General features: G+C 45.2%; 3 pseudogenes; all 3 read left to right on the forward strand.

Moving 5' to 3' along the window:
* Window positions 1-1935: 1935 nt before the first annotated feature.
* LOC122739301 lies at window positions 1936-2419 on the forward strand (annotated as a pseudogene).
* Window positions 2420-6523: 4104 nt separating this feature from the next.
* On the forward strand, window positions 6524-7113 carry LOC122739302 (annotated as a pseudogene).
* A 4339-nt stretch (window positions 7114-11452) lies between these two features.
* Window positions 11453-11895, forward strand: LOC122739303 (annotated as a pseudogene).
* Window positions 11896-14449: the final 2554 nt, after the last annotated feature.

Raw genomic sequence — 14449 nt, forward strand, 5'->3', positions numbered from 1 at the left:
ATGAGACAAATCAGGACCAAAATGTTTATAATACCCTTTTTGCACAGAATAAGACCTGGACACTGAAGCCATGCTCAACAATTGAGGGATGATGAAACAAGCTGTGCCACAGATTCATGATGGAATATGATTTTGCTAAGAGAAATGACAACAATCAGGATGATTTCACCCAAGTCTGGCAAGACTTACATCAACTGATGCTGAGGGAAGTGAGCAGAACCAGGACAACATTGCACCCTGTGACATCTGTATTCTATGTTGAACTTCATTAACTGAGCTATTCTCAGCAACACCACGCCCCAGACAATCCCAAAGGACTCATGATGAAGTATAATATCTGCCTTGAGAGAATAAAACTCGTTGTTTGAATAAAGCCTGAAGCACGCTCTTTGTCACTTACTTTCTTTCATGCTTTTTTTTTTAATGTGAGTCTTCTGGCACAAAATTACAACAGTAGAACTAGTTTCCACCATTGCACATCCATAACCTATATATGATTGCTTAGAGTTGGGGCATGGGGTTGGCAGGAGAGCAAGGAGCAAGGAGCAAGCGAGGTATAGAATTAAGGAACTCAAAAGTAAAAAACCACAAACGATAATAAATTGTTTTCATATGTAATTTTGGGGGGACAGCTAGGTGACACAGTGGATAGTGCATCAGCCCTGGATTCAGGAGGACCTGAGTTCAAATCTGGCCTCCGACCCTTGACACTTACTAGCTGTATGACCCTTGGCAAGTCACTTAACCCTCATTGCCCCACAAAAAAATTGTCATTTGGGGGGAAATACAATATCACATGCTCAAAAATAAATTATTTGAATATAGTTGGGAACATAAGATGTTCTTTTTTTTTTAACAACAACAACAAGTCAAGGCAAGGAAAGTGCAAAGCAGTCCAGCATAGTTGCCAAGAAATCCCCCAGAAAGATCAGCTAGAGCCAGATAAGGCTAAAGTGGCTTTAAAAAATGACAATATATTTAGGATATGTATAGTAAGCACAACTGTATATATAAGCATGTGTGGTCATTAATGAATATATGTTCACCTGTATTTACATGTAAAAATATATCTATCTATCTATCTATGAGCATCTACACACATAGACATATGTCAAAAGAATCTCATATATAGAATACTCTGAGTAAAATGTCATATATGGAATATGTGTGTCAAATCTTACATATTTGTATAAATGTGAGAGATTTTCTACATGTAGATACATGTATACATATTTGTGCACATGAATCCATTGGTCCACACACACAACCAAGCATCCAACCAACGAACCAACCGCCTGCCAAAGCGTGCAGCCTTCCATCTATCCATCAATCCATCCATCCATGCATCCATCCATCCATCCAACCAACCATCCATTCATCCATCTATCCATTGATCCATCTACTCATCCATCCATGAGAGATTCTACAACAAACCATGGTAGCTATACATTAGACACTGGGCTGAAACTCAGAGGTCTCTTGGAGCTGGGATCTTCTATTACTCAAGTAGTTTTAAATGGCATTTGACCAAGAAAGCTGAAACTAGGAGAACAGAAATTGTCTTAGACGGTGCGAGAGGGAGAGAGGCAAGGTATAAAGAGGACACATTCACCTTTTAGAGAGTTCAGCAAGTGTGAATATGAGAAAAGGGCCCAATTCTTAGTGGGTGAAGAAAATCTACACCTGAATAAATCGCACGAGCCATGCAGGGACAACCCGGTAGAAGTTGAGGAGAGCAAGGCCACACTTGCACAGGAAATCCAAAATCGGCAAGGCATGATATTCGAAGTAGAGGAGACCTTTCTTGCCTCGAACCCAGGCGGGTGAGGAGCTAGCTACTGGCTCCAGCTTCTGTCGCTCCACTGCCCCCGCCGCCGCCGCCACCTCCTGCTCCGCCAACAACCCGACTCAGAGCCTGTGCAGACCACCAGCAGCATGCTGGCCAAGGGGCCAATCCAGTCCGTCCAGGTCTTAGAGCAAAGACAACTGCCACCGCTGTGACCCGCTACAAGACACGCAACTGGGGGATCATGTAAACGGGCGCCCACTGGAGATGATGGCCCCTCCAACCCTGTAGCACAAGCTGTTGGAGCCAGTCCTCCTGCTGGGCAAGGAGCGCTTTGCTGGCGGAGATATCCGGGTCCCAGTGAAAGGAGGGGGGCATGTCTCCCACATTTATGCTCTCCCGCAGGCCATCTCCCAAGCCCTAGTGGCCTCTTCTCAGAAGTATGTGGACGAGGTTTCCAAGAAAGAAAGAACAGACATCCTTATCCAGTGAGAGCGAACCTGGCTGGGGGCTGACCCTCGTCGTCGCTGTGAGTCTGAGAAGTTTGGCTCCCTGCAGCCCGGGCTCCTAGCAGAAATCCTGTCGATTGGACGACTGCTAGGATTGTGGGTCTTTCTGCAATACAGTCCGTAGATGACCTTAAAAGAAAAGGAAAAGAAGTACGGGAGGATTTGGTCAAGGCACCCCCAGCAATGCTCCAGGATCTGAAGGGCACCTTGGAAAGCTGCGTCCCCTGACTGGATCACCTTCCCTATCACTGGCTTGAGAGAAATGCTCATGAGCTTCCAGAGGGATATATCTCTGGATCCTCAAAAGAAGACAGATCTCATATCATCCTGCCTAAAGAACTGAAGAGTGTCAGGGCTGGAAGTGCGCCCCAGGACCTGTCTGACAACAAAGAAAGATTCGTCCAAGCTTTATTGTCTTGGTGGCCAAAACTTTCACCTGAGGAAAGCACTACTGGGAAGTGGAGGGGGGAGATAAGGAGGAGTGGGAAGTGGGCATCTTTGAAGATCCAGTCAGCAGAAAGATAAAATCTTCCATGTTCCCTGAGGCTGTAAGGAGCCTAGCAGGCTGCAAATGTGGAAAGCATTGCTTTCTCCTTGCACAGGATGCCAATCCTGTAAGCCCACTTTTACACAGAGTGGCCATTTTCCTGCATTAGAAAAGAGGACCAAGAGCATTTTGCAATGCTAGGGGGGATAGAACTCTTCCCTGCAGTCTCCAACGTTTTACAGAGGACTCTTCCACCTTCCTTCTCTCCTTTCCTTTCCCAATGGAAAAAGTACCCCTGGAGCTCTCTCATTAGCTGCCCCACTACATGGCTGCCAACAGATCAGGATGATCATGGGGCACCTTACATTGCAACTAACTCACAACAACACCTGAAAGCATTTCCACCCCATGTAATCTGAGTCAGGTCAGTCATTTAATGATAAATTTAAAAAATAAAACCCAAACCAAAGCAAAACAGGACTCCCCAGGAATTATTTCAATTTGTACTTGTTCACTGGGCTTGGCACCAGAATTCAAGAGAAAGGCCTGATGTTATCTACCCTGAGAAGAATGGCTGAGGAGGGAATCAGAGGTCAGTTGTGCCTGGAAGTGAGGGGCCAGACAACTCTAGGCTGGAGGGCTTAGGTGTGAACTCAACTGTGCATGGGGGACCCTTACTATGCAAAATGGACCAAGGTGAGGACTCAGGCCTAGAGCTAGAGCAGAGAGAGGAAAGACTATCCCAGGCCAGGAGTTCTCACCTGATCTGGGTGGAGAAAAGGGAGGGGCTAGCCAAAGGAAGACCTATAAAAGGAAGCCAGCAACTGGGTCCTGGTATCTTTTGCAGCCAGAGCTCCAGGGAAAGGGCCAGCATTCTCTGTCCTGGGAGGAGGATCTGAGAAGGAAAGGATCTCAACCCTAGGGACATGGATGCCAAAGAATTGATTGAAAAGCTCAAGGCAGATCTCACTTGCTCCATCTGCCTGGGCTACTTCACTGAGCCAGTGACTGGTGATTGTGGCCATAGCTTTTGCAAAGGCTGTCTCCTCCAGGCCAGGGAGGGTGCCCAGGAACCATGGACCTGCCCACTGTGTGGAAAAATCACCACAGTCAGCAGTGATTTGGTGATCACCAGGAACCTGCAGAAACTGGCCATCACTGCCAAAAAGCTCAGACCTCATCTACTGCACACCATTGTGGGCCTGACCACCTGTGATCAACATGGCAAACAGGAGAAGCTCTTCTGTGTGGAAGACCACAGAACCCTCTGTGATTCCTGTACATTAGCCCCCCAGCACAAGGATCACCAAATCTTGCCCTTGGAAAAGGCTGCTGGCATGGGCCAGGGGAAATGACAGGAGACACTGCACCTTACAAGGAAGACAAAATGAATTTCAAATTGCATTGGGAAACATCTTTGAAACGTTGGGAAATTGTTTAAAAATTGCATTGGGCGGGGCAGTTAGGTGACACAGTGGATGGAGCATCAGCCCTGGATTCAGGAGGACCTGAGTTCAAACCTGGCCTCAGACACTTAACACTTACTAGCTGTGTGACCCTGGGCAATTCACTTAACCCCAATAGCCTCACCACCCCCCAAAAAATTTTTTTTTAAAAATTAGTTTTAAAATACAATGAAAAATGCTAGAGGGGATTGGGAAAACAGGGACACTGATGCACTGTTGGTGGACCTGTGGATTGATCCAATCATTCTGGAGAACAATTTGGAACTCTCCCCAAAAAGGCCCTTACCACTGGGCCTACCCTTGGCTCCAGCATTACCACTGCTTGATGAAATCCCAAAGACATGAAAAAATTTAATGAGACAAATCAGGACCAAAATGTTTATAATACCCTTTTTGCACAGAATAAGACCTGGACACTGAAGCCATGCTCAACAATTGAGGGATGATGAAACAAGCTGTGCCACAGATTCATGATGGAATATGATTTTGCTAAGAGAAATGACAACAATCAGGATGATTTCACCCAAGTCTGGCAAGACTTACATCAACTGATGCTGAGGGAAGTGAGCAGAACCAGGACAACATTGCACCCTGTGACATCTGTATTCTATGTTGAACTTCATTAACTGAGCTATTCTCAGCAACACCACGCCCCAGACAATCCCAAAGGACTCATGATGAAGTATAATATCTGCCTTGAGAGAATAAAACTCGTTGTTTGAATAAAGCCTGAAGCACGCTCTTTGTCACTTACTTTCTTTCATGCTTTTTTTTTTAATGTGAGTCTTCTGGCATAAAATTACAACAGTAGAACTAGTTTCCACCATTGCACATCCATAACCTATATATGATTGCTTAGAGTTGGGGCATGGGGGTGGCAGGAGAGCAAGGAGCAAGCGAGGTATAGAATTAAGGAACTCAAAAGTAAAAAACCACAAACGATAATAAATTGTTTTCATATGTAATTTTGGGGGGACAGCTAGGTGACACAGTGGATAGTGCATCAGCCCTGGATTCAGGAGGACCTGAGTTCAAATCTGGCCTCCGACCCTTGACACTTACTAGCTGTATGACCCTTGGCAAGTCACTTAACCCTCATTGCCCCACAAAAAAAATTGTCATTTGGGGGGAAATATAATATCACATGCTCAAAAATAAATTATTTGAATATAGTTGGGAACATAAGATATTCTTTTTTTTTTAACAACAACAACAACAACAAGTCAAGGGGCAAGGAAAGTGCAAAGCAGTCCAGCATAGTTGCCAAGAAATCCCCCAGAAAGATCAGCTAGAGCCAGATAAGGCTAAAGTGGCTTTAAAAAATGACAATATATTTAGGATATGTATAGTAAGCACAACTGTATATATAAGCATGTGTGGTCATTAATGCATATATGTTCACCTGTATTTACATGTACATATATATATATCTATGAGCATCTACACACATAGACATATGTCAAAAGAATCTCATATATAGAATACTCTGAGTAAAATGTCATATATATGGAATATATGTCGAATCTTACATATTTGTATAAATGTGAGAGATTTTCTACATGTAGATACATGTATACATATTTGTGCACATGAATCCATTGGTCCACACACACAACCAAGCATCCAACCAACCAACCAACCGCCTGCCAAAGCGTGCAGCCTTCCATCCATCCATCCATGCATCCATCCATCCAACCAACCAACCAACCATCCATTCATCCATCTACTCATTGATCCATCTACTCATCCATCCATGAGAGATTCTACAACAAACCATGGTAGCTATACATTAGACACTGGGCTGAAACTCAGAGGTCTCTTGGAGCTGGGATCTTCTATTACTCAAGTAGTTTTAAATGGCATTTGACCAAGAAAGCTGAAACTAGGAGAACAGAAATTGTCTTAGACGGTGCGAGAGGGAGAGAGGCAAGGTATAAAGAGGACACATTCACCTTTTAGAGAGTTCAGCAAGTGTGAATATGAGAAAAGGGCCCAATTCTTAGTGGGTGAAGAAAATCTACACCTGAATAAATCGCACGAGCCATGCAGGGACAACCCGGTAGAAGTTGAGGAGAGCAAGGCCACACTTGCACAAGAAATCCAAAATCGGCAAGGCATGATATTCGAAGTAGAGGAGACCTTTCTTGCCTCGAACCCAGGCGGGTAAGGAGCTAGCTACTGGCTCCAGCTTCTGTCGCTCCACTGCCCCCGCCGCCGCCGCCACCTCCTGCTCCGCCAACAACCCGACTCAGAGCCTGTGCCAACCACCAGCAGCATGCTGGCCAAGGGGTCGCTCCAGTCCGTCCAGGTCTTAGAGCAAAGACAACTGCCACCGCTGTGACCCGCTACAAGACACGCAACTGGGGGATCATGATAAACGGGCGCCCACTGGAGATGATGGCCCCTCCAACCTTGTAGCACAAGCTGTTGGAGCCAGTCCTCCTGCTGGGCAAGGAGCGCTTTGCTGGCAGAGGTATCCGGGACCCAGTGAAAGGAGAGGGACATGTCGCCCACATTTATGCTCTCCCGCAAGCCATCTCCCAAGACCTAGTGGGCTCTTCTCAGAAGAATGTGAACGAGGCTTCCAAGAAAGAAAGAACAGACATCCTTTTCCAGTAAGAGCGAACCCGGCTGGGGGCTGACCCTTGTCGTCATTGCGACTCTTATAAGTTTGGCTCCTGTGGAGCCCGGGCTCCCAGCAGAAATCCTGTCGATTTGACGACTGCTACGATTGTGGGTCTTTCTGCAATACAGTTCGTAGACGATCTTAAAAGAAAAAGAAAAGAAGTACGGGAGGATTTGGTCAAGGCATCCCCAGCAATGCTCCAGGGTCTGAAGGGCACCTTGGAAAGCTCCGTCCCCTGACTAGATCACCTTCCCCATCACTGACTTGAGAGAAATGCTCATGAGCTTCCAGAGGGATATATCTCTGGGTCCTCAAAAGAAGACAGATCTCATATCATCCTGCCTAAAGATCTGAAGAGGGTCAGGGCTGGAAGTGTGCCCCAGGACCTGTCTGACAACAAAGAAAGATTCGTCCAAGCTTTATTGTCTTGGTGGCCCAGATCTTCACCTGAGGAAAGCACTACTGGGAAGTGGAGGGGGGAGAAAAGGAGGAGTGGGAAGTGGGCAACTTTGAAGATCCAGTCAGCAGAAAGATAAAATCTTCCATGTTCCCTGAGGCTGTAAGGAGCCTAGCAGGCTGCAAATGTGGAAAGCATTGCTTTCTCCTTGCACAGGATGCCAATCCTGTAAGCCCACCTTTACACAGAGTGGCCATTTTCCTGCATTAGAAAAGAGGACCAAGAGCATTTTGCAATGCTAGGGGGGATAGAACTCTTCCCTGCAGTCTCCAACGTTTTACAGAGGACTCTTCCACCTTCCTTCTCTCCTTTCCTTTCCCAATGGAAAAAGTACCCCTGGAGCTTTCTCATTAGCTGCCCCACTACATGGCTGCCAACAGATCAGGATGATCATGGGGCACCTTACATTGCAACTAACTCTCAACAACACCTGAAAGCATTTCCACCCCATGTAATCTGAGTCAGGTCAGTCATTTAATGATAAATTTAAAAAATAAAACCCAAACCAAAGCAAAACAGGACTCCCCAGGAATTATTTCAATTTGTACTTGTTCACTGGGCTTGGCACCAGAATTCAAGAGAAAGGCCTGATGTTATCTACCCTGAGAAGAATGGCTGAGGAGGAAATCAGAGGTCAGTTGTGCCTGGAAATGAGGGGCCAGACAACTCTAGGCTGGAGGGCTTAGGTGTGAACTCAACTGTGCATGGGGGACCCTTACTATGCAAAATGGACCAAGGTGAGGACTCAGGCCTAGAGCTAGAGCAGAGAGAGGAAAGACTATCCCAGGCCAGGAGTTCTCACCTGATCTGGGTGGAGAAAAGGGAGGGGCTAGCCAAAGGAAGACCTATAAAAGGAAGCCAGCAACTGGGTCCTGGTATCTTTTGCAGCCAGAGCTCCAGGGAAAGGGCCAGCATTCTCTGTCCTGGGAGGAGGATCTGAGAAGGAAAGGATCTCAACCCTAGGGACATGGATGCCAAAGAATTGATTGAAAAGCTCAAGGCAGATCTCACTTGCTCCATCTGCCTGGGCTACTTCACTGAGCCAGTGACTGGTGATTGTGGCCATAGCTTTTGCAAAGGCTGTCTCCTCCAGGCCAGGGAGGGTGCCCAGGAACCATGGACCTGCCCACTGTGTGGAAAAATCACCACAGTCAGCAGTGATTTGGTGATCACCAGGAACCTGCAGAAACTGGCCATCACTGCCAAAAAGCTCAGACCTCATCTACTGCACACCATTGTGGGCCTGACCACCTGTGATCAACATGGCAAACAGGAGAAGCTCTTCTGTGTGGAAGACCACAGAACCCTCTGTGATTCCTGTACATTAGCCCCCCAGCACAAGGATCACCAAATCTTGCCCTTGGAAAAGGCTGCTGGCATGGGCCAGGGGAAATGACAGGAGACACTGCACCTTACAAGGAAGACAAAATGAATTTCAAATTGCATTGGGAAAACATCTTTGAAACATTGGGAAATTGTTTAAAAATTGCATTGGGCGGGGCAGCTAGGTGACACAGTGGATGGAGCATCAGCCCTGGATTCAGGAGGACCTGAGTTCAAACCTGGCCTCAGACACTTAACACTTACTGGCTGTGTGACCCTGGGCAAGTCACTTAACCTCAATTGCCTCACACACAAAAAAAATCCATTGGGTATCTTATATCATCCTGCTAATGCCTCTGGAAAGAGAAAAAGAGGAAAAGCAGACATGACTAGAAGTTGGAACACAAAGCTTGTTTAAAATTTGCTTGTACATTAGCTTTACCGGCAGCTAGGTGGCATAGTGGATAAAGCACCGGTCCTGGATTCAGGAGTACCTGGGCTCAGACACTTAACACTAGCTCTGTGGGCAAGTCACTTAACCCCAATTGCCTCACCCCCCCAAAAAACTTTTAAAAATTAGTTTTACAATACAATGAAAAATGCTAGAGGGGATTGGGAAAACAGGGACACTAATGCACTGTTGGTGGACCTGTGGACTGATCCAATCATTCTGGAGACCAATTTGGAACTCTCCCCAAAAAGGCCCATACCACTGGGCCTACCCTTGGCTCCAGCATTACCACTGCTTGATGAAATCCCAAAGACATGAAAAAATGGAATAAGACAAATTGGGACCAAAATGTTTATAATACCCTTTTTGCACAGAATAAGACCTGGACACTGAAGCCATGCTCAACACTTGAGGGATGATGAAACAAGCTGTGCCACAGAATCATGATGGAATATGAATTTGCTAAGAGAAATGACAACATTCAGGATGATTTCACCCAAGCCTGGCAAGACTTAAATCAACTGATGCTGAGGGAAGTGAGCAGAACCAGAAGAACATTGCACACAGTGACAGCAATATTCTGTGATGAACTTCAAATAACTGAGCTATTCTCAGCAACACCATGACCGAAGACAATCCCAAAGGACTCATGATGAAGTATAATATCTGGCTCAAGAGAATAAACTTATGTTGTTTGAATAAAGCCTGAAGCAAGCTTTGTCACTTACTGTCTTTCATGCTTTTTTTTTTCTTTTTTCTTTTGCTTTTTTTTTTCAGGGCAATGGGGGTTAAGTGACTTGCCCAGGGTCACACAGCTAGTAAGTGTCTGAGGCTGGGTTTGAACTCAGGTCCTCCTGAATCCAAGGCTGGTGCCTTATCCACTGCGCCACCTAGCTGCCCCCTTTCATGCTTTTTTTAATGTGTCCTCTGGTACACAATTACAACAGGAGAAGTACTTTCCATCAGGGCACATGCATAACCTATATATGATTGCTTAGAGTTGGGGCATGGGGGTGGGATGAGGGCAAGGAGGAAGAGGGGAATAGAATTAAGGAACTCAAAAGTAAAAAAAAAACACAAACAATAACAAATTATTTTAATAAGTAATTTTGTAGGGGCAGTTAGGTGGTGCAGGGGATAGAGCACCAGCCCTGGATTCAGGAGGACTTGAGTTCAAAGCTGGCCTCAGACACTTGACACTTATTAGCTGTGTGACCCCGTGCAAGTCATTTAACCCTCATTGCCCTGCAAAAAAAAAAAAGTTATTTTGGGGGGAATATAATATCACACGCTCAAAAATAAATTATTTGGATATAGTTGGAAATATAAGATATTCTTTTTTTTTTTAACAACAACCACAACAAGTCAAGCCAAGGAAAGAGCAAAGCAGTCCAGCATAGTTGCCAAGAAATCCCCCAGGAGGATCAGGTTGATCCAGATAAGACTGAGGTGGCTTAAAAAACCAACAATACATTTAGGATATGTATAGTAACCACAACTGTATATATAAGCATGTGTGGTCATTAATGAATACATGTTCACCTATATTTACATGTACAAAGATATGTCTCTATGTGCATCTACACACATATGTCAAAAGAATCCCATATATAGATTACTCTGAGTAAAAGATCATATATATGGAATATGTGTGGTGTCGAATCTCACATATATGTATAAATGTGGGAGATTTTCTATATGTAGATACATGTATACATATATGTGCACATGAATCCATTGGTCCACACACACAACCAAGCATCCAACCAACCAACCACCTAAGCATGCAGCCAGCCAGCCAACCAGCCTTCCATCCATTTACCCATCCATCCATGAGAGATTCTACAACAAACCATGGTATATATACATTAGGGACTAGGCTGAAAATCAGAGGTCTCTTGGAGCTGGGATCTTCTATTACTCAGGTAGTTTTAAATGGCATTTGACCAAGAGAGCTAAAACTAGGAGAACAGAAATTGTCTCAGTGTGAGAAGGAGAGAGGCAAGGTATAAAGAAGACACATTCAACTTTTAGACAGTTCCTCCAGTGTGAATATGAGAAAAGGGCCCAATTCTTAGGGGGTGAAGAAAATCTACACCTGCACAAACTGCACAAGCCATGCAGGGACAACCCGGTAGAAGTTGAGGAGAGCAAGGCCACACTTGCACAAGAAATCCAAAATTGGCAAGGCATGATATTCGAAGTACAGGAAACCTTTCGTGCCTCGAACCCAGGAGAGTGAGGAGCTCCCTACTGACTCCAGCTTCTGTTGCACCGCTGCCCCCGCCGCCGCCACCTCCTGCTCCGCCAACAACCCGGCTCAGAGCCTGTGCCGACCACCAGCAGCATGCTGGCCAAGGGGCCAATCCAGTCCGTCCAGGTCTTAGAGCAAAGACAACGGCCACCGCTGTGGCCCGCTACAAGACACGCAACGGGGGGATCATGATAAACGGGCGCCCACTGGAGATGATGGCCCCTCCAACCCTGTAGCACAAGCTGTTGGAGCCAGTCCTCCTGCTGGGCAAGGAGCGCTTTGCTGGAGGAGATATCCGGGTCCCAGTGAAAGGAGGGGGACATGTCTCCCACATCTATGCTCTCCCGCAGGCCATCTCCCAAGCCCTAGTGGACTGTTCTCGGAAGTATGTGGACGAGGCTTCCAAGAAAGAAAGAACAGACATCCTTATCCAGTGAGAGCGAACCCGGCTGGAGGCTGACCCTCGTCGTCGCTGTGAGTCTGAGAAGTTTGGCTCCCTGCAGCCCGGGCTCCTAGCAGAAATCCTGTCGATTTGACGACTGCTAGGATTGTGGGTCTTTCTGCAATACAGTCCGTAGATGACCTTAAAAGAAAAGGAAAAGAAGTACGGGAGGATTTGGTCAAGGCACCCCCAGCAATGCTCCAGGATCTGAAGGGCACCTTGGAAAGCTGCGTCCCCTGACTAGATCACCTTCCCTATCACTGGCTTGAGAGAAATGCTCATGAGCTTCCAGAGGGATATATCTCTGGATCCTCAAAAGAAGACAGATCTCATATCATCCTGCCTAAAGAACTGAAGAGTGTCAGGGCTGGAAGTGCGCCCCAAGACCTGTCTGACAACAAAGAAAGATTCGTCCAAGCTTTATTGTCTTGGTGGCCAAAACTTTCACCTGAGGAAAGCACTACTGGGAAGTGGAGGGGGGAGATAAGGAGGAGTGGGAAGTGGGCATCTTTGAAGATCCAGTAAGCAGAAAGATAAAATCTTCCATGTTCCCTGAGGCTGTAAGGAGCCTAGCAGGCTGCAAATGTGGAAAGCATTGCTTTCTCCTTGCACAGGATGTCAAACCTATAAGCCCACCTGTACACAGAGTGGCCATTTTCCTGCATTAGAAAAGAGGACCAAGAGCATTTTGCAATGCTAGGGGGGATAGAACTCTTCCCTGCAGGCTCCCAAAGTTTTGCAGAGGTCTCTTCCACCTTCCTTCTTTCCTTTCTTTTCCCAGTGGAAAAAAGTACGCCATGGATCTCTCTCATTAGCTGCCCCACCAAATGGTTGACAAAAGATCAGAATGATCATGGGGCACCTTGCATTTCAACTACCTCAAAACAACACCTGAAAGCATTTCCACCCCATGTAATCCGAGTCAGGTCAGTCATTTAATGGATGGTCATTTAATGATAAATTAAAAAAAAAACCAGTACTCCCCAGGAATTACTTCTATTGTTACTTGCTCATTGGGCTTGGCACCAGAATTCTAGGGAAATGGCTAATGTCACCTATCCTGAGAAGAAAGGCTGAGGAGGCTTATCAGATTTCCGTTCTGCTTGGAATTTTAGGGCCAGACACTCTGCCCTAGAGCTAGAGCAGAGAAAGGAAAGACTATCTCAGGCCAGGAGTTCTTACCTGATGTGGGTGGAGTAAAGGGAGGAGCTTGCAAAAGGAAGACTTATAAACAGAACCCAGAAACTCAGTCCTAATATCTTTTGCAGTCAGAGCTCTAGAGAAAGGGCCAGCATTCTCTCTCCTGGGAGGAGGATCTGAGAAGGAAGGGATCTCAAACCTCAAGACATGGATGCCAAAGATTTAATTAAAAAGTTCAAGGCAGATCTCATTTGTTCCATCTTTCTGGGCTACTTCACTGAGCCAGTGAGTAGTGAATGTGGTCATAGCTTTTGGAAAAGCTGCCTCATCCAATGTATGTAGTGAGCCCATGAAACATTAATTTGGCCAGATTGCATAGGACCATTCAAGGGAAAGGCAACATAGAGATTTTGGCGATGCTGTAAACAGGTCTCTTCACCATACTTACCCAAAAAATGTCTTCCAAAGGCTTCTCTCCTTCCCCTACCAATGAGGAAATTACCCTTGGATCTCTCATCTGCCCTAGGTGTAACCAGTCGATGGTTACCAAATAATCATAATGACTATAGGATACCTTCCATTTTTCAAGCTACTCAAAATAATATTTTAAATGCATTTCCATTCATTACATCCCATGTCAATCAATCAATGAATAGATGGTAATCTAAAAATATAAGGTGTTCCTAGGAATTTATATTTTATTATCTATGTGTTTCCCCCTTCTTCACTCTCATTTATATGTAATTCCATGAAGAAACTGCCTCATTTTTTCTTTTTGGTGAGGCAATTGGGGTTAAGTGATTTGCCCAGGGTCACACAGTTAGTAAGTGTTAAGTGTCTGAGGCCAAATTTGAACTCAGGTCCTCCTGAATCCAGGGTCGGTGCTCTATCCACTACACCACCTAGCTGCCCCATTTTTATCTCTGTCTAGCACCTAGTGTAATGCTGAGGCAAATAAGGCTTTTGAATTTGAATTTAATTTTGGAAAATATATGATTAAATCAATTTTCAGAAATTATTTTAAATTCTCATTTTCATCATAGAATTGTAGAATTGAGTTAGGAGTTATCTCAAATGTCATGTAGTCAAACTTCCCATACAAAAAGTGAAAATTCTTTCACTTAATTGTCATGCAGTCCTCACTATAATACTGTCAGTGAAGATTATCTCGGAACCAAACCTCTGAGTCAGCTCATTCAATTTTTCAATATTTCTAATATTTAGGAAACCTCTTACAGTAAACTGTAATCTAATTCCTAATCATTCCCATGCTTTGGTCCTAATTTTCCCATTTGGAACAACACAGAACATTTCTGCTCCTTCTTGTGTTCTACAGTTTTTCAGTCATGTCAGACTTTTCCTGACCCAATTTGAGGTTTTCTTGGCAATTAATTATACTGCAATTGTTTGCCATTTTCTTCTCTGGCTCATTGTATGGATGAGGAAACTGAAGCAAACAGGGTTAAATTATTTTCTCTTAGCCACACAGCTAATAAGTGTCTGAGGCC

This window comes from Dromiciops gliroides, chromosome 2, assembly GCF_019393635.1.
Source record: "Dromiciops gliroides isolate mDroGli1 chromosome 2, mDroGli1.pri, whole genome shotgun sequence".
Taxonomy (NCBI): Eukaryota; Metazoa; Chordata; class Mammalia; order Microbiotheria; family Microbiotheriidae; genus Dromiciops; species Dromiciops gliroides.